This window comes from Elaeis guineensis, chromosome 1, assembly GCF_000442705.2.
Source record: "Elaeis guineensis isolate ETL-2024a chromosome 1, EG11, whole genome shotgun sequence".
NCBI lineage: Eukaryota > Viridiplantae > Streptophyta > Magnoliopsida > Arecales > Arecaceae > Elaeis > Elaeis guineensis.
In genome coordinates, this window is record NC_025993.2 from 87,367,167 (window position 1) to 87,388,591 (window position 21,425).

The 21,425-nt window shown below is 37.5% G+C and overlaps 1 pseudogene; it reads left to right on the forward strand.

Moving 5' to 3' along the window:
* The first annotated feature begins 320 nt into the window (after positions 1 to 320).
* LOC105032332 (putative disease resistance protein RGA4) lies at positions 321 to 9,039 on the forward strand (annotated as a pseudogene).
* Positions 9,040 to 21,425: the final 12,386 nt, after the last annotated feature.

Genomic DNA, 21,425 nt, shown 5'->3' on the forward strand with positions numbered 1-21,425 from the left:
ACGACTGGCGGCCATGCACAAAGGTAGGGGAAGACAAGAGGGAGAAAAAAGAGAGAAGAGGGCTGGGTTCATTGTGGATTACTCAGGAGGTGGGGAGGGAGATTTATAGAGATCTCCCAAAGATTTTTGGCAGTCCTTGGGAGTCCAACTTCTAGTCGGTTATGGGGAAGAAAAAAATTTTTATTTATTTTTTATTTTTTGCTTTAAGATCCATGTGGGAGGGGACGGGGGTTTTACGGCCGGATATCACGGCCCCCTTTTTTTTTTTTATTGTGTCCGCTTGTGTGTTTTTTTGGCAAGACTTTTTTGCTTGGCTTCAATAACGTTTTCTATCGGGGCAGCTGAAACAAGTGGATGGAATCATTACAAGTGATGGAGACCTCTGCTTTCCTCGCCATTGACTGGATACGAGAAGAAAAGTCAAAGCCCTCTTTCCTTGCTTGCTGTGTCTGATCAGAGCAAAGAGGAAACCAAGGTTGTGCAATGGCGAGCGCTTTCCTCTCTTCCGTCCTATCAAAAACCAGCCAAGTATTGGGCTCTGTTCATAGATGGGCAGTCTCGCCGTCTTCATCATGGGATCCACGCAGCAGTATCTTGAAAGATCTGAAGAAGCTGGAGAGAACGTTGAAGAGGATCCTGACAGTGCTCCATGACGCGGAGGAGAGGGAGATACGAGATGAAGCCATCAAGCACTGGCTGAAGGAGCTTAAAGAAGTGGCTTATGACGCAGAAGACCAGCTGGAGGAGTACCACTATGAGGAACTGCGAGCCCAAGTGGAAGGCAGAGCTTCTGGCAAGAGGAAGCGAGTGGAAGGGGACGATGAGGAAGAGGTAAGTAGTTCTCTTTCCACCAAAGTTGTTTCAGTTCTGGATGGGATGGGGGATAGAATCAAGGACATCAGGGAGAGGTTCGACGAGATCTCGGAGGATCGGGAACGCCTCCGTTTAAGAGAAGAAGATGGAGAGCGGCAGGTCTTCGAAGCTCCGTATCCAGCACCAACCAATCACATGGTGGATGAGTCGAGTATTTATGGAAGGGAACATGACAAGCAGAAGGTAATTGATTTGCTATTTTCTGAGGGTATGAGAAATGGTATCTCTGTCATTCCGATTGTTGGCAAAGGAGGACTGGGAAAAACCACCATCGCTCAGCTGGTCTACAATGACTCCAAGGTAAAAGAACGTTTTGATCTCACTGGATGGGTTTGCGTATCCGATGATTTTGATGTTCCAAGGCTAACAAAGACCATAATTGAGTCTCTTACTAAAATGTCATGTGATCTTACACAACTAAGCACACTTCAAGATACTCTCAAGGAAAATGTGAAGGGGAAGAAAGTGTTGCTCGTGCTCGATGATGTCTGGAATGAGCAACAAAGCCGTTGGGAGTCTTTAAAAATCCCCTTTGTTGGAGCAGAAACAGTAAGAATTATCGTGACATGTAGGAATGATTCGGTTGCCAGGATCATGCAGACAGTGCATTCTTATCATCCTGGCTGCTTGTCTGAAGACGAGTCTTGGTCATTATTCAAGCATCATGCATTTGCTGGTCGAGAATCTGAAGAACAATCACACTTGGCGGATATCGGCAAGCAGATCGTCAAGAAGTGTTCTGGTTTACCATTGGCTGTAAAGTCAATAGGAAGCCTTCTAAGACACATTGCAGATGAAGATAGTTGGATGGAGGTCTTACAAAATGATATATGGGAAGTCGACAAAAATAATGAGATTTTGCCAGCTCTTAAATTAAGCTATAATCGCATGCCAGCACATCTGAAACCCTGTTTTGTTTATTGTTCTATGTTTCCAAAGGATTATGAGTTCAACAAAGATGATTTAGTCAGACTGTGGATGGCATGCACAAGGTTACATCCCACCTCGAGGTAGTGGAACAATGGAAGACATCGGAGATGAATATTGTAACGACCTATTAAGAAGATCATTCTTTGATTGCTATTTTGACAGGTTGAAGATGCATGATATGATACATGATTTAGCAAAATTTATTGCTGGAAATGAGTGCCACGCAATTGTGGATAAGAAGCTACCCGGTTCTCCTGATAAGGTTCGCCATTTATACGTGGATGATGCGGTGGAATTAATGAAATTACTAGGTTCGTGTGATCTGAGGGCCTTGCGGACCTTGTTGTTATGGTGTGGTGGTATAGAGATCCCACAGAAAACCATGAAATAATCAAGTTTCCGCCGCTGCTAAGATGTTTAGAATTTTGTTGGGAAAGGAAAGATGAGACCCATGATCTACTCAGGAACTTGAAGCACCTACGCTACTTACAAATCGATTCCAGACGTATTGAGAGGCTCCCTGAATCAGTATGCCTCATTTGCCACCTACAGACATTGATATTTGACTGTGATGCTCTTGCAGAGTTACCCAGTGGCATAGGAATTAGGAAGCCTTACTAACCTCCGCCACCTAATTAATACTTCGGACAGTCAGGTGACTCATCAATTTCTCTACCTACCAGCTGGAATCAGAAAACTAACAAATCTTCAGATCTTGCGTGGGCGTTATAAAGTGCATGGTGGGATAGGAATGTTAAAGGACCTGGTGAACCTCCGACTCCAAGGAGATCTCCGCATCTCAGGGCTCAGGAACTTGGTCAGCATAGAGGATGCGAAGGATGTTGGTCTTAAATATAAGCATAAACTTGAGCGGTTGTGTCTATCTTGGGATGACGATGACTTAAGTTGTTGGCATCCGTTAGAAAAAATTGGACTCCATCTAGAAGCTTTTCTAGAGGAAATTAAGGATGTCCCAGCCAATGAAAAAAGGGAGGAAGCCCTGCTTGAGTATCTCCAACCTCCCGCCAACCTCAAAAAGTTGCTTATAGATGGGTATGGTGGTTCCAAGTTTCCAGAATGGGTGGGAAATCCTTTATCCTTTGCATCACTTAAGGATATTGTTATTATCGATTGTGAAAAAATAAGGTCCCTTCCTCTACACATTCATGACTCTCTTGGAAAATTGGACGCATCCCTATCAAAATCCATGCTTGAGAGGGTGTCCATTTTTGGTTGCCCGAAACTTACATCCATAGGAGGGCTGCATAATCTCCACTCACTTAAAGAACTGAGGATATCCATTTGTCCTCAGCTCCTGATATTATCAGAGGAAGGACTGCAATCCAAGCTTCAAAAGCTGTGCATATTGAGGAGTGCCAACGGTTGACATCATTGCCGGGGATGAAAAACCTTATTTCTCTTCAGTCATTAATTATAAAAAACAGTCCTCAGCTCCGGCTCTTATCAGAGGAAGGACTGCCATCCAGGGCCGGTTCTGATATTTTTTAGGCTTGGGGCCAAATAAAAAAAAAAAAAATTTATTAAAAATTAATATATTTTAAATATTAATTATTATTGAAAAATTAATCTACGTATATTTTGTAATGCAAAATTTTTTATAATTTCTTTGTAATCAATATTTGACAATAATTCTTCTTCAATAGATAGCATAGCTAAACCATTTAATCTTTCTTGTAACATTGTTGATCGTAAATATGATTTTAATAATTTTAATTTTGAAAAACTTCTTTCAGCAGAGGCAACAGTGACAGATATGGTCAATAATATTCTATATGCAATTGATGTATTTGGATAACAATTTATTTCATTAATATAATTAAGTATATCCATAGCAGTATTGTTTTCTTTTGGCATAATTGCTTTTAGAACTTTTAATTCTAAAAATAAATCAATCCCATCAAGATCATAATGATTACCATTTGTTAAAATATTTTGAAGATTAAGACAAAATTTTTTCAAACTTTCTTCATCCAATGAAATTAATGATTTAAAATCAAATAAAAATTCAAAATTATTTTCATATAATTGAAATTATTCAAACCTATGTTTCAATGAAAAGATAGCTTGATCTACTAAATATAAAAAATAATTAACTCTAAATGATTCTTCTGGTGACTATTCAATATCTATATTAATATTTTCATCAAATTATTTTTTTCTTTTTACTTGACGTTTTATACGAAATATAGGATCAATTCCCATCTCATTTGCAATTTCCTTAGCTGAAATCATGGCAGAAGTAAAGCCAGTCTCTCTATATCTTTCAAAAAATGAAACTAATCCTTTTAATTGATCAATGGCAACATCTATATGCATATCCTTAGATTGTAAATTTTTGCTAACTAAATTAACAGTAAATAGTATATCATACCAAATAATCATTCTTAATAAAAATTTAAAATTTTCAAGCTCATGTGTTGCTAAAGATTTAGTTTCACTCTTTGTTTTTGAATCCTCACAAATTTCAGCTAATTGATATAAAGCTTCTCTTATTTGTGGAGTTTGAAATCTTATTGCTTTGACGCTCTCAATGTGACTTTCCCAACGTATTTGTGACAATGGCTTTAATGTTAAATTAGGTATATTATCAAGTAAAATTTTTCATCTCTTTGTAGAACCATCAAATGCATTATATATACGTTGTATTACACCAAAAAAAGTTTTAGCTTTACTACAAGATGAAGCCATATCACAAAGTGTTAAGTTAAGACTATGACAAGCACATGGTATATAAAATACTCTAGAATTTATTTCTAATAATCTTTTTTGTACTCCCTGATTTTTTCCTTTCATATTAGATCCATTGTCGTATCCTTGTCCTCTTATATCATCAATGTTTAAATCAAGAGTTTCTATAATAGATTATAATTCATTAAAAAGGCCTAAACCTGATGTATTATCTACTTTTAAAAATTCTAAAAAGTATTCTTTTATTGTTATTGGTCTTTTTGAAATATTCACACATCGTATGATCAAAGATATTTATTTTTGATGACTTGCATCTGGAGTACAATCAAGTATAATGGAATAATATTTTGCTTCTTTAATTCTTTTAATTATTAAATTTTTTATATTAGATGCTAATGCAATTACTAACTCATCTTGAATTTTATGACTAAGATAATGATATTGAATTTCATTATTTTGAATACGTCTAAGATGTTCTTGCATAATTGGATCAAAAACAGCAATCATTTCAATTAATCATAAAAAATTACCATTACTATTTTGATAAATTTTTTCATTCGTTCCACGAAAAGCTAGAGAACTTTGAGCAAGAAATTTAACAGCAGCTACTATTCTTAATAGTATTTTTTTTTCAATGTTCTTTCTCTTTATTAATTTGCTCTTGAATATGTTTATCGATTGTTTGATTTTTTTTTAAATCTATTCTGTAAATCAATCCAAGTGGTCATATTATGAATGTGATCATTACTAGTTTCATGAGCTTTAAGTCTTTCACTAAAGTGTTTCCAATCTCTAAAGCCATCACTTGCTAATTGACTTCTACTACTATTATCATTTGATTTAAATAGCTTACAACAAAAACAAAATAATTTGTCTAACTCTTTTGAATATACTAACCATTTTCGGTCATGTTGCTCTCCATTTGGTAAAGTTTGATCATAATGTGTTAAAGAAAAATGTCTATTATATTGATCAAGAGGGAACTTTATATTAATATCTCTTTTAGGACTATTTTTAATTAATAAATCTTTAGAATTTGTATCAAGACTATCCCATATCCTAGGATCATAAATGTCAAAAGTATTTGATTCACTTGATTTTTCATTCATTAAATTTTTATCACCACTAATGAGATCATCTGTGCTATTAGTATTATCATTATTAATAATATTATTATCATTATCTAATTCATAAGTAACATTTGTATTTTTATTGATAAATTCACTAGCAATATTATTTGAATTCTCAACTATATCACTTTTTTTACTTATAATAAATTTATCAAGACCTCCTTTTAATGATTGAGTCAATTATTCTTGTTTTCTTTTTTTCTTAAGTTTTTCATGACCTGAAGGATATTTTCTAGGTATCATTTTGATAAATAAAATAATAAATATTATCTAAAATTAGTAATCAATAAATTTAAAGTTTAGAACAATAGAATCTGATTTAAAGCTTTTTGATAGAACAATAGAACTTGCTTGAAGGCTTTGTTGATGGAACAAAATTTGAGCAAAAGCTACTGTAATTGTAATAAAAATTTAAACCTGAAAAATAAAATATGATAATTAATCAATTATTTTAAGAATAAGATATAGTAAAAATAATAAGAAAATGAAGTGAAACCACTAGCTATCTAAAAAAATAAGATGGATATAAAGACCATAATTATATTTATTTAAAAAAGCAAGTTCTATGTGTACAAAATTAAATATATTCTATCATATGCAAGAATACTGACCTATTGATTGAGACTCTCACATAGACGGGCCAAATTTCATATACCTAAACCAATTGGATTATAATTAACAAATCTATGTAATTATATTGTGTGAACCATTTTTTTTTATTGTGTGGACTGTGGACCATCTTTTTTTTTCCTTCTTCTTCTTCTTCCATAGTAAAACAGAGGACTCATCCTCTCTTTTTTTTAACAGAATAGTGTGGATCATCTTTTTTTTTTTTATTGTGTGAACTGTGGATCATTTTTTCTTTTCTCTTATTTTTTCCTTTTTCTTCCATGGTAAAATAGGGGATCCTTTCTTTTTTTTTTTAACGGAATAGAGGACTCATCCCTCGTTCCTGAGGTAAGGCCGTAAGGGAGATCCTCCTCTCCAGTCAACACTGCCCACAACTAAAGGAGCGGTCTCCGATGATCGGATGACGACAACCACAGGCTCTAGTGATTTTTTTTTTAATTTTAAATTTGTTACATATGTATAGAGAATGGTCAGAGAAAAAGTTCATCTGGAAGACTCAATGAGCTGAGAACAAGAGAAGCTGAGAGTACAACATATTCAAGGATCTAAAAAGGTAAATAAAAAAAATTTATATATAAAGCATCAAAAAATCCAATTTAGCCAACAGTGGTCGAATAGTTTTCTTTTTTCCTTCTTTTTCCGCGGTAAAACAAGGACTCTTTCTCTCTGTTTTTTTTTTAACGAAACAGAAAACTCATCCCTGTTCCTGAGGCAAGGCCACAACCCACAAAGGAGATCCTCCTCCCCAGCCAACATTGCCCACAACTAAAGGGGCAGTCTTCGATGGCCGAACGACGACAACCACAAGCTTCGGTGACCGGCGACAGCCTAACGATGCCGGAAAGATAAAAAAAATAAAAAAATAGGGGAACTTGTTGAACTAGGATTTCAAGAATTTTTCTGACAATAAATCGGCAAAAAATCAAATTTAAAATTCATAGCAGATTGAAAGAGGAGGATTGAAGAGATTTACTTGACTTTTTGACGGATTTTGATCTGATTTTTGATGTTCAAAATAAGGAAGAATCACCGATGGACAGCAGAATAGGATGAAAAGATCGGAGACGGAGGAGGAGGCGGGGGAGAGGAGCTACAGGTTGTCGGATCCGGAGGACATTGAGGGTTAAAAGGTTGTTGCTGGGAGCCATTGGGGTGCCGGAATACGGGAGAGGGAGAAGACATTTGATTTATCCAAAAAAGCCGTTGGGGTGCTGGGACTCGAGAGAGGGAGAAGGCGTTTGGTTTACCCAGACAAAAAAAAAAAATAGAGGCCTGGGGCGGTCGCCCGCTTTGACCCGCCCCAGGGCCGGCAGTGCTGCCATCCAGTCTTGCATATCTGCGCATCGAGGAGTGCCAGCAGTTGACATCATTGCCGAGGATGCGAAACCCCACTTCTCTTGGAGAATTAAGCATAATAAATTGTCCTCGACTCCGGCTCTTATCAGAGGGAGGACTGCCATTCAAGCTTGAATCACTGTATATAGAGAAGTGCCAGCAGTTGACATTGTTATCGGGGATGCAAAACCTTACTTCTCTTGGAGCATTAACTATAAAAAAATGTCCTAAACTTCAGATCATGGTACCAGATCAGCTCTCATCTATGCCTCACCTTGTGGATATTATTGATTGCCCTGGATTGGTCAACTGGTGCGAAATACAAAAAATCAGCTGCATTCAGGTACCTTCCATCCTAAATTTGAAGTGCTCCAAGTGATTACTCAGAGACTTACACAATTATACATTCTCTGATTGCATTTTTGAAAGCTTCTGTATGAAACACGTGCCAACAGAGTTCTCTTATTCTTTTTTGCAAATGCACCAGGTCGTTTCAGGCATCAAGCTGACTATATCGAACACATGGGAGAAGATCATGCATGTGTTTGATGATTTGACATCCATTGAGCATCTTCGTTTCACTAATTCTTGGCATGTGCTTCCGGAAACATTCAGCATAAGCATACTTGAAGATCTGACAATATGGGGTTGCACGCACATCCCACCTATAAGCTGCCTGCCCGAACTCACATCTCTCCAAAGCTTGGTTTTAAAGGACTGTCTTGGAGTCCGACTCCTACCAGATGAACTGCTTCCATCCACGCTCAAGTCCTTGGTAGTTGATAGTTGTGAGGATCTAAGGTGTTTACGGTTGGCGCAGCAGAACCGAGATGCACTTAAGGAGCTGCAAAGATTGTGAACTGCCCCAAGCTCACAATGGTGGAAGGTCTGAATTGCATTTTCTTCCTAAGATTATTAAGAATAGAACAATGCCCAAAATCCGGCTTTCTTAAGCTGATTTGCCGCCATGTATTTTTCCACCTGTCTAAATTGCATTAGTATTTCCAGAGAAGTTCAATCCTCAACATTCAGGTAGCTATAGTTGCTGATTATCAGTCTGCAATTTTGCTTCTCTTTCAAATAAGCAACACTTGTATTCTGGCTATTTGCCAAATTAATAATTATACGGGCAGCAACTGCTCTGTTTTTTTGTGTGTCTTTGCAGAGAAGCAGAGAACAAAGAAACAATTGATGATGGAACCCTAGAGAAACCAGTGATTGAGGTGTGAGGTGATTCAACATGCTGTATCTCTGATACTTGACGCTGCAGCTGGTTGCAACATGGGTCAATTCCTAGAAGGGCTTCCTTCTAGTAGCAGCTCTCATTCCCTGGTACATATCCTTGCACAACCATCGACATGGATCAGCATGAGGCTCATTCAATCTATTTGTAATTATTTTTACCTAAGCAAAAGATAACTAAGTTTTTATATTTCTTTTTTGCTTCAATACAAATTGAACATTTACTGGCATGACACACACACACACACACATACTGCACCAACAAGTGTTTGGCATGGGTATGGGCAATAATATTTAAATCCTTGATCAACAATAACCAAATTTGATTGCTGTCATCTTCCTTGAATATATAATGTGTTAAGAAAAAATTAGTTTCTTGTCTAACTTGATTGTTTATTTTTTTTGGCATTATCCTGGCATCACTTTTTTTTCGCAGTGGGTGTGGTTTCACAAAAAGTCAGCAACTGTTAGGATTTGATGCCTCAAGATTTGGTCTATATTGAGCTCACAATGAGGTCCGCAATGACAAATGGAATCCAACAAGACTAAGATCATCTCAAATGGAGTTCGGACGAAGAAGATACGTGTGAGAGAAGTCGGCATGAAATCCGGAGCGACGGAGGACCGCTGGTGGCCGGTGGCGGGCCGGTGAAGCGGCGGCGGCACGGTTGAGCACGGCGGTGCACAGCCCAGGCGCAGCAGCGTGCGGCTGGGCATGCAGGGCGTGGCCCAAGTTCGGGAGCTCGAGTGCGCGGGCTGACCCAGGCGCGGCAGCGTGCGGCTAGGCACGCAAGGCGTGGCCCAGGCCCGAGCGCTCGAGTGCACGGGCCGATCCAGGCCCAGGCGCCCGTGCAGGTGAGGCCTAGGCCCACATGGCCCACGTTGGGAGCCTGTAGCCCGATCCACCATGGACCGGGGTGGTGCATGGGATGGTCTGTGGATCGAGGAGCCATTTTCCCTCAGTTTCTCGCGGTCCACCATGGACCCTGCGGCATTTCACACATGTTTCTCGCAATTTATGGCACTGTTTCGTAGTCTGATTGTGATCCGACGGCTCTAGACATTCCCAATCGCGATCTAAGGGTCCTTGGTGGTGTTTTGGCTGTCATTAGGAGTCCTAATCCTAATTACATTAGGTTTTAAGGCCTATAAAGGGCCCTGTTCGTGAACAGAGACCTGTGGACGTGGTGGCCTCATGCTGTGCGGCTGTGGAAAACCCAAACCCACGGAGAGAGAGAGCATGCGACGCTGAGAGGAGAAGGAGCAGGGAGGCTCTTGGACAGCAAACAGCAATCGGTTCAGGAGGGTCTTCCTAGAGAGAGCTTTATGAGGGAGAACTTCCTGTGAGGAAGAAATTGGGTGTACGAGGGTTGAGAGTGAGATCTTCTCTTGTAATATTTCTTTTTCTCATAGTGAAGTTTGCATGCCCCACGGAGGCGACCTCTTTTTTGGCTGATCCACGTATTTGATTGTTTTCTATTTTATTTCTTCTTTCTTCCTGCTGCATCGTGCAGTATCGAAAAGATCTTGTGAGGTGGTGTCCTGGTCAGACATCCACCAACAAGTGATATCAGAGCGAGGTGGTACAAAGACGCAGAATGCAGCAGTAGTGAGCAAGACTGAAGATGAAGAAGATAGGATCAATCAAGATGGAGATCATCAAGTTTGATAGAAAGAGCAATTTTTTCTTGTGACAGGCAAGGGTGAAGGATGTGCTCATCCAGCAAGGGTTGATTGATGCTCTCTTATGCGAGGAGAAGCCGACTACCATAAAAGTATAGGATTGGAGGCAGTTTCAGATGCAGACAGTGAGTACCATCCGCATGTATCTAGTGAATGAGGTGGTGATCCATGTGCTTAGCGAGACTTCTTTGACGGTGCTGTGGTTGAAACTCGAGGAGTTATACATGACGAAATCTCTCACCAACACTCTTTTCCTCTAGAAGCAGTTCTACCAGCTGCGGATGACTGAGGGACAGAGCGTGCAGGAGCATCTCAGCCACTTTCAGAAGATCCTCACCGACCTCAGCATTGGTGAGAATGTTAAGGAGAAGATCAGGGCGCTGGTTTTGCTAGCGTCACTTCTCTCTTCGTATGAGTCTTTGGTGACTGCTCTTCTAGTAGGAAAGAGCACCATCAAGATGGACAAGGTCACCGTGGTGATTCTTCAGAACGAGATTCTCAAGAGAAAAAACTCGACTTCGAGCTCAGGTGGCGGTAGCTCAGCTTTGGTGATTTCTGGAGGAGCAAGAGGCGCTAGACGGAGCGATAGGAGATCGCAACGAAGGCGATCCAAATCCAGGAGGGACTTGAGCAAGACCAGGTGTTATTGGTGTGATAAGTTGGGGCATCTAGCTAGAGACTGCTCTCAACTTAAAGATCGGACGATGGTTGCTGTAGCGACGGTCAGTAGCGATTCTAAGGGAGATATTCTGGAGATATCTGACGAGATATCTACTTCTTTCCAACAGTGAATTTTAGATTCTGTATACACCTATCATGTTGTTGTAGAGAGGACCAGTTTGACTCCTTGGAGAATAGTGAGGGCATTGTTTATCTGTTAGATGGATCATGCTGCGCGATCAAAGGCATCGGGACGGTCAGCCGGAGGACACATGATGGTACAGTGAAGAGATTGGGAGAGGTCCGATACATATCTGATTTCAGACATAATCTTATCTCACTGAGTAGACTGGATTCGAGATGCTACAGGATCGTAGCTAGTGGAGGAATCCTGAAGGTGCTATACGGTGATAGGAATATTTTGGAGGGGAAGAAGAGGAGGAGAGAACATTATTATCTGGTAGGGAGCCCAATGCGAGGTGGAGCTTCAGGAGCTAGGAGGAGCTCAGAGCGAGGTGGAGCTCCAGGTAGAGGTAGATCAAGCACGAGACAAGAGACTCAGAAAGATAAGAGGCGATATCGCAAGGTGAGATTTCTATTACCGCAAGATGATGCCCCAAGCAGGTCTCAGGTTAGGAGGAGCACAGCATACGATGGAGATGGGATCGAGCGGCCTGGCTCGACTTTCATATTTGCACATCCATGATTAGCAGACGATTGCCCCAGGGTATGGGGGTGAGGAGATCCAGAAGCTCTCAGAGTTAGGAGAAGACCGAATATCGAGTCGAGGTGGAGATTGTTAAGATTTAATGCCTTGAGATTCGGTCTATATTAAGCCCACAGTAAGGTTCGCGATAAAAATTGAAGTCCAACAAGACCAAGATCATCTCAAATGGAGTTCGAACGGAGAAGATACACGCGAGAGAAGTCAACATGAAACCCGAAGTGGTGGACGACCGTCGGTGGCCGATGGCCGGTGGTGGGCCGGTGAAGCGGCGATGGCACGGCCGCACGCAGCGGTGTGCGGCCTAGGCCCAGGCAGGCGAGCGAGCGCCGGCCCAGGCTCGGGCACCCACGCGGGCACGGCCCAGGCCCACACGGCCTCGCTAGGAGCCCGTAGCACAATCCACCATGAATCGAGCGGTGCACGGGATGGTCTGTGGATCGAGGGGGCATTTCTCCTTGGTTTCTCGTGGTCCATCATGGACCGCACAGCGTTTCACATACATTTCTCATAGTCTATGGTAATGTTTCATGGAGCGGTCGTGATTCGACAACTCCAGGCATTCCCGGTCGCAATCCAAGAGTCATGGGTGGTGTTTTGGCTGTCATTAGGAGTCCTAATCCTAATTACATTAGGTTTTAAGGCCTATAAAGGGCCTTGTTCATGAACAGAGACCTGTGGATGTGGTGGCCTGGTGTTGCGCGGCTGTGGAAAACTCGAACCCACGGAGAGAGAGAGCACACGACGCTGAGAGGAAAAGGAGCAAGGAGGCTCTTGGACAGCGGTCGCTTCAGGGGTTTAGAGAAGTCTTCCTAGAGAGAGAGCTTTTATGAGGAAGAACTTTCTGTGAGGGAGAAATTGGGTGTACGAGGGTTGAGGATGAGATCTCCTCTTGTAATATTTTTTTTCTCATAGTGAAGTTTGCATGCCCCATGGAGACGAGCTCTTTTTTGGTTGATCCACGTATTTGATTGTTTTCTGTTTTATTTTCTTCTTTTTTTCCACTGCATCGCGTGGTATCGAAAAGATTCTAAGAGGTGGTGTCCTGGCCAAACATCCACCAACAGCAACAGTACAGTAGCTTCACCCCAGAAGCATATTTAGGTATGCTTTTCCACTGGTGCTTGTGTTTGCTAGGAACTAAGGTTTATAAAAAGGACTTGTAGATTCTGATTGCTACTTCTGGGTTCTATAGCTTGCAAATTGATGATAAATATTTTGATTTTGGGTCATGACGCACGTACACTGGGCATGAATGCAATTTGATTTTTACATGCTTATATAAAGGTCAGAAATTTGAAATTCTTTGAACCCATTTCTCTTTTTTTTTTTTTTTTAAATGAGATTCTTGGAATCCATTCATGAAGAACTATTAGTAGTTCAAGCACCACTGGCACCTAATCCAATTTGAGCAGCTAGTTGTTCATAGTAAGTGGCAGAATCTACCGATCAGTAATGGGATTCTAAAGTATGGGCGGTACATGAACTTGGCAGGATATGGAGAAACTTGGAGTAACTTCAGAGATAGTCCTAAATTAGAATACTTGATGAACGGGGATCCATAAAGCAATCTCTAAATAGTTGGCAAAAGGCTTGATGATTATAATGATTATGACATCTGAATGTCTACAATAATCAATGCTATAAGAATTTAGAACCTATCAAAATTTGTTAACAGACATCTACAATTATACATTTGCCAAGTGTACATCTTAGGATTGGTCTTAGAATAACTGACATTCTAGGTGTCAACATGTCATGTGTATGCATTGATCTTTTCCTTTCTTTTTCTTTTTTCCCAGCATTTTGCATATAAGAATAACAGTCAGGAGAAATCAGACTTGTCTTATATCAACTAAACTTATTTGAGTGTCAAGCCACTCTTCAAAATTCCTGAAACATGGAAAGAACTTAGAATAGAAGAAGAAATCAAGATTGATACCAAGGACTGCTTCTTTCTCAGGAATTCATGAAAAACAAGATACAAAGGCTGGCATATGATGAATTGGAAAAAGATGCACTGCCAATTACATTCTAGGCAGAATGTCACAAAAATGTTTTCCAATTTTAAACCATTCAGTGTTTCCTGCAAATCATTTTGTTCTAGGGAAGATGATTGACTACTCCAGGATAGAGGCGAACAGCAACATTATGCTGCTTCTCATCTGAACATGCAAGATATGCTTACTGGGTCCCATTCTGTAACAATATATATATTTTTTTTCTATAACATAATAAAACTTAGTTACATGCGTGCCATTGATCTCCTGCCCCAGTTGCATAGCAAATCTCAGGTTGATTGGGCAAGGCATTCTATTTGCAAGAAGTAGTCCATTTTCTTTCAGAACAATTTCCAAAAACTGGAATCCATTGTTTAAGGACTGGTAGATTTAGCACATATACAAGAGAAAACAACTTATAGCCCTTTTAAAAATTTCATAATTTTAGCTCCAGCTTGACTTTTCAAAAAGTAATGTAATAGGACCTACCACATAAAGAATACTACATTTTTTTTTCCCCAAGCAATAGTGCTACTAAATTCTTTTCTGCGTTTGCTCAAACTATTATATTTTCAGCTTTAGAAATTAACCCAAATCTTTTCTAGTTGCTGTAGCTGAGACACAAGGCATGATAAGAAAAACTTGTTTTGATAATACAAGGCAGTCCAGTTTTTCTTATATTCTATGGTGTTGAAGCAGAACATGATAAAATCAATCTCCAGAAATCAAGATAAGAGGATACACAGATGACGAGTGGTCAAATAAAAGGTAGTATAGCCAACTGATTTAGCTAAGTGGCCTTTTGATATAGCATTGTCACAATTTTTGATTACTCAAATACTGGATATAGTCACTCCAAAAAATAGATAATTTTTGATCGGCAGGGTCATAAGGAAAATATGAATTGATGCTACATATCCTATATCACAGGACAAAGATCTAATGCAAATAAGATGAGCATCACTTTGGGGAAAATGTTGAAATGGATGCATGTTAAATTGCAACATGAGTTGAATTACATATAGTGTTGGGTATAAAGATTTATCAGTTGAGAAACATTATTAGAGTACCTGCCTAAACAATGTGGAGGCACATAATAAAAAAATGATGATAGCATGGTAAGAAGAGGAGATGAGGCAACTTTGAAAGCTCAACTACTAAAGAGTCGTATGGCGATGGTATCACCTATTGCAACTTGGGCTAGAGGTCAAGGGTTTGATTTCATTGGAGTCATCTCCCAAAGATTGGGGGTGGGTATATGTTAGGAAAGGAGGGGAATTGTGCGGACCTCTTAGTGTCAAAAAAAAAAAAAAAAAATCAAACAATCATGCCATCTTAGGAAAAATAAATGGAAGGTTCCAATATGAAGATAAAAATGATGGTCTTCGGTCAAAAAAGATATAAAAGTGTATAAGATACCTTGTAAGCTAGGGCCAAAAACAAATGAGATGGATCAGATATTGGTATATCCATATTTGTATCTATATTTATTCATGTGGATCTGAATTAAGTGTATCTATAGTCATTTTGAATAGATATGGATATAAATCGGATATTATTTGTATCCATATTTTGATATCTTCATATAAATTTAAGTTAGATACTATTTTAAAATATAAATCAAAATTTTACCAGAATTTAATGATAAAAAGTAATATTAATTTATGTAATCATAAAGGATAAGAATAGAATTCACCATGTAGATTGCATGCAACAAACAAGCAACTAAGAATCTAAGGTATGGTTATTAAACTTGCACAGGGATTGACCTTGCTAATGGTGTAAATCTCTAGTCTATCTAGGATTGTATTAACATATTAAAAATAAAAGAAAATCATGAATTATCTATTTTAAAGTGCTTGTAAGAAAATTATATATAAATATAGGAAACATATAGAAGTTATTAATATCATTATTTTAGACAATAAAACTTTGAAAATATCATAAAAACAAAATAAAATATCTTCATTTCATTTTTGTCAAAGAGAAAAGGATTTTTATAAAATATAGTGATTATCACAACATATGTCAAATGATACTTAAGGTTAAATAAAATAAACTACTTATGTAAAGTAATAATCATGTTGTAGCATGGTGGTTGAAGGCTTGCCATTCAAATGAATCAAACCAGAGAACATTGGCTTGAATCCTGGGATATACAATTTATTTTACTGTATTTTTTATCACATACTCGTATCTGGATTGGAAAATTATTTAAAATCAAAATCTATAATAGATATCTGAATTCGGATTTGGACTTGACTGTGTATTAAAATTTCTAATCTGAATCCAATTCCATTTGGATGCGGAAATGGATGCAGTCAGATTATATCCGATGTATTTCAGCCCTGCCCCAAGGCTCGTGCGTCTAGGATATTTTGCTTCTTGAGGATGGAAGTGCGGTCTCAATGCTCTTTACCTGACTTCCTTGGCAGCCCTTCAATGTTTCTCTAACTATTTTTTTAAAAACTCTTTCCCTTGTGTGAAGTTATTTTTTTTAGTTGTTTTCTTACAACCAAAAAGAGAAATTTCTCTAGCTTCTTATTTTGAGTAAGAGCATATAATTAGTGAGATATAGAGACAAGCACATAACTAGAAAGAGAACCCAATGAAGGGATCATACCTGTGGTTCTAATTCTACAATCTTGCTTTTCCAGTTGGAAGACAGGGAGTTTGTGGCAATGATGATTGGTGGGATGGAAGAATGATTGCCATTATGAAAAGAACCCATTATAGGATCAGTATCCATCCTCCCCATTTGATGATGGTTAATCATCTAACAGCATGGATGGAACCTATGGGATAAAGCAGCTCCAACCGACCATTTCACTGTGCTACATCTATTACGGACTCAAGTCCTTCAAGGCCATGGCAGCTATCATTAGCGGAGCCCCCTATGATCTGCCCTCCACAACAGGATTTTGCCATTGCCTTTCCAGATTCTCAGCCATTCAATACAAAACCATTGGTATGGATCGGCATAGCGCTATTAGATATATTTTCAATTTTTTATTATGAAAGATTTTTCTTTTTTTTTTTTACCTTTTTGTTGCTTGTATACAGAATTGAACATGTGCTGGGGCGCACACAGTGTGTGCCGGTGGGCGTTTGGAAAAGGTACAGGCACTGATATCAAAATCCTTGGTGAAGATTAACCAAATTGCTGTCGGCTTCCTTGAATGTTTAATGCGTTTAAAAAATTATTTTCTTGTCCAACTTGATTGTTTGTTTACTGGCATTATCTTGGCATCAATTATTTTTTATTTTCTTCCAAAAATGATCTTGCTACCCATTCCTAAATGATCTTACCAGGTAGCACCTATAATGCACTGGGTTTAGGCCAGAAGCATCGTTAGGTACGGTTTCTACACTATTGTGGATGTATTTGTTGAAAAGTAAGGTTTAGTAAAAAGATTTTAGCTTCTGACCGCTACTTGCCGTGTTTTATGGCTTGCAAATTGATGGTGGCAAATGCATTTTATTTTATTTTTGGTAATGACACATACAACCGCATGTGTGCACCTTGGTAATGACACATACGAAGGTCAAAAATTTTTAGCGTTCTTTTGAATCCACTCGTAAGTAAATATTAGTAGTTTAAAGCACCACTGGCATCTTATCCAATTTGAACGCCTCCCATGGTAAGCGATAGAATCTACCAATCACTAATGGGATAACGATATATTGTTTTAGCTGAATCACTAATGGGATAATGATATATTATTTTAGATGAGTTTCTTTAGCTTTAAGAACGTTGTACAGCCATGGTAAGGATTCTCAATCATGCTCTATCCATGACTTTACCAAATAGCTGAGAAAAAGCTTGATGATTATGATAATTATGACATGAGCTTGTCAGGATACATACAATAACCAATAACACAAGAATTTAGAACCTGTCAAAATTGGTTAACACACATCCATTAATGTACATTTGACAAGTGTGGATCTTGGGATTGGTCTTAGAATAACCGACAGTTTAGCTGTCAACTCAAGATATGCTATACCATATCGAATCGGGTGCCACAGGATGTACCATACCATGCATATCAGTTCAGTACCGATATACAGTACAGATTTGTATTAATACTTAATATATTGAACCAGTGTTACATTGATATAGTAATAGGGTATATGATAGGATCGCGATGTTATCGTTAGAACACTATAATTATCAAATTAATTTTGACTTCAACAAAAATTAAAAATACATAGAAAGTAATGAGTCGAATCAAATCTACAGAGAAAGCAGTATTTTGATTTAAAATCTTTGATTTTATAAAAAAATAAAATTTTGAGAAAAATAATTTAAGTCAGAAAATAAAAATTAAAAGTGTGAAAAATAAATCAGATACTAAAATCTATTATTTAGATCCTAGCTTGTACTTACAATAAAAATAAAAGATAAAAATTTAAAGTGTATAAAAATAAATTGGTACTAAGATCTACTAACTAGATCTTAGCATCTATTTACAATAAAAATAAATAATAAAAATTTAAAGTGCAAGAAAATAATTTTTTTATTAATTAAAATTAAAATTTAAGTATAAAAAATTTAAAAAGAATAATAAAATAAAACTGCAATAAGAATCTGAAGTTGGTCAGTACAGCCTCATTGGGAAGATGGTTGATGATCTCTCCTTCTTCCTTCGTACTCCGTGGAGCAAACTGATTTTTCTTCTTCTTCCGCTTTGATTTTTAAATTTTTTTATATTTTTACTGATTTTCTCTACTCTTTTCTCTTATTCTTAGACCCCCTATTTATAAGTGAATTTTTTACCTTTTTTTGGTAGCAAAAGAAGTTCTAAAACTTTTAAAATTCATATTAAACCCATATCATTTAATTTTGACTGTTGGATCTTCATTGGACCATCCAAATCAAATCAAAAAATCACCGTTACACTCCTCTCGATCGAGAGCAATATCAGTCGTCCGATCATGCATTTGATGGATTTTTGGCCGTTGATCAGCGCTCCATCTCTCCTATTCATAGTCAGGATGAACACCAGCCATCGGATCGAGTTTCAGATCGAGTTTCGACCATCAGATCATGCACTGATTTCCCTTCTTCACTTAGTTTTCAACTGGCAATGAACAGCAGCCATCCAATCTCGTTCGGGATTAATTTGGACCATCGAATCATGCGTTTGTAGTGGGCCACCACTGCTGGATATGGGATAACGTGATCTCAGCCGTCTGATCGCGTATTTGGCGTAATATCAGCCGTTCAATCATGCAAATTTCTTTCGCCCACTGTAAACCACATCTGTGGTGCCATGTACTGCTGTTGTAGACCGTACCATCAAATCTGTGGACCGAGCGGCAGGTCTACCATGCACCAAAGGCTATAAAAATTATTTTTTAGGATATTTTGGTTTGATTTTTGTTCTAATTTTGTACCTAAAAAATTTAAAAAAAAATATGCATTAAATTACTCATTAATTTTTTTATTATTTTGATGCTTAAATTGCTCAATTAGCTTGACTCTTTTTTTTATAAATATGCTCTAATTTTATATTTTTTTAAAATTATTTATTTTTATAAAAAAATTAATTTATTTATGAAATTAAATTTTTTAGAATATGTTAGCACCATAAAATATCTAAAAAATATATATATAATTATATGACTTATTATACCTCCCAACTGAAACTTTGCTTGTCGTTGAGTAAAGAAAGAATTTAAAATTAACTATCATTTAACTTAGAGTTTCGAATTTCATCAAGTATTTTGAAAAGGGCCACTGATGTTCAGTAGTGTGTGAATGAGATATATCATTAGAGTATTAATACTAATCAATATGGGAGTTAAACTAAAAATACTAAATTTTTTCTAAACTTTCTCTAAATTATCTCTACCTTTATTTTCAAATCATTAACCTTCGTATGGACAAGTATATTGTTATTTCCGTCCTTCATTTATTGATTTTTTTTAATGTTGTACTGTTATTGAGTGTCTTAACCCTTTAAGCTTCCTGTTTGATCCATGTAGCGAGTTTTCAGCCAATGACTCCCAAATCAGATGGCTTTAGAAAACTAGATATAGAATACCCTTCAAACTTACTTGCTCGAATCAAACAGGCTATGAATTAAAACTAGCTTTACAACAAAATTTTTTTGCCCTTTATACCTTTTGATGTGAAACTCAATGCTTGCTTAGGCAAAGAGATCCGGTTACTCAGCCGTTCGATCAGGTGCTTGTTGGATTTTTTGGTCGTTGATCAGTGCTCGATCTTTCCTATTCATAGTCGGGATGAACACCAGCCATCGAATGAAGCTTCAGATCGAGTTTCAATTGTCGGATCATGCACTGGTTATCTTTTTTCATTTAGTTTTCAGCCGATAATAAACAGCAGTCGTTCGATCTCGTTCAGGATTAATTTGGACTGTCGAATCATGCATTTGTAGTGGGCCACCACTATTGGATATGGGATAACGTGATCTCAACCATCTGATTGCGTATCTGGCATGATATCAGCCATCTGATTGTGCAAATTTCTTTCGTCTGTTGTAGACTACATCGTGCACCGTGTACTGGTGATGTGGACTACACCATCGAATCTGTAGATAGAGCGATCGATCTATCATGCACCAAAGGCTATAAAAAATATTTTTTGAGATATTTTGGTTTGATTTTTGCTCTGATTTTATGCCTGAAAAATTAAAAAAAATATGTATTAAATTGCTCATTAATTCTCCATTATTTTGATGCCTAAATTGCTCAATTAGCTTGACATCTTTTTTCATAGATATGTTCTAATTTCATATTTTTTTAAAATTATTTATTTTTATAAAAAAATCTAATTTATTTATGAAATTAAATTTTTTAGAAGATATTAGTACCATAAAATATCTAAAATAAATATAAAATTATACGATTTATCACACTCTTTAACTTGAACTTTGCTCATCCTCGAATAAAGAAATAATTTAGAATTAAGTATCATTTAACTTAGAGTTTCGAATTTCATCAGATATTTTTAAGAGGGCCACTAATGTTCAGTAGAGCATGAATGAGGTATGTCATTGGAGTATTAATACTAATCAATATCAGAGTTAAACTAAGAACGCTAAACCTTTTCTAAACTTTCTTTAAATCATCCCTACTTTTATCTCCAAATCATTAACCTTCATGTGGACAAGTATATTGTTACTTCTATCCTCCATTTATTGATTTTTTTTTTAACGTTGTACTACTATTGAGTGTCCTAACTCTTTAAGCTTTCTGTTTGATCCTTGTAGCGAGTTTTTAGCCAATGACTTCCGAACCAGATGGCTTTAGGACACTAGGTATAGAATATCCCTCGGACTTGCTTGCTCGAATCAAACAGACTATGAGTTAAAACTAGTTTTACAATAAAAATTTTTTATCCTTCATACCTTTCGATGCGAAACTCAATGCTTGTTTAGACAAAGAGGTCTTACTTAACCATCCGATCAGGCACTTGATGGATTTTTGGCTGTTGATCAGCGCTCAACCTCTCCTTTTCATAGTCTGGATGAACATCAG